This window comes from Choristoneura fumiferana, chromosome 3, assembly GCF_025370935.1.
Source record: "Choristoneura fumiferana chromosome 3, NRCan_CFum_1, whole genome shotgun sequence".
Lineage (NCBI taxonomy): Eukaryota > Metazoa > Arthropoda > Insecta > Lepidoptera > Tortricidae > Choristoneura > Choristoneura fumiferana.
The window spans coordinates 2,135,351-2,135,923 of NC_133474.1; positions in this window are offsets into that span (position 1 = coordinate 2,135,351).

Here is a 573-nt window from a genome sequence, read left to right on the forward strand (position 1 = left end):
AACGTCCTCAAAAGTGGGAATTCGCATCATCAGTTGTTGTTCTTGGTCTATAAATGCTCTCATGCTGAGTTGCCAGTTTGCCAGTGTGTGTGTAATTTTTGGAAAACGGCTAAGAAAATTAAATTTAATAGAAATGGTTATTTGGGTGTTACGTAACGTTTAGGAAGGGGGACAGTCGTCTGGATGTTTCAGCTACACTGCAGCGGCCGCGGTCACAAGCAGACTGGGAACCCTGACACGAGCAGATCTTTTAGACAGGGTATTATTTTTATAATTTTCATTGTTATATTTATAATTTAGTTAAAATATCTTAGGTTAGTTCTTTTAATTTTTATTATGCATGTAAACTCTTAATTGTACAAAATAATCTAAATAAACCCCCTTCATTCCTTTTGAAGTAAAAAATTAAGTTAAATCGTTAAATTTCTTAAATTAAATAAACACCAAAGAATAGAAAACAAACATTCGTATGTATTTATCACACAAATACCTGCCCCAACCGGGCACTTATAACCTAAACTAAACTAAAACTACACCAAACTTATTATTACCGTTTCTTGGTTTGCCACGGTA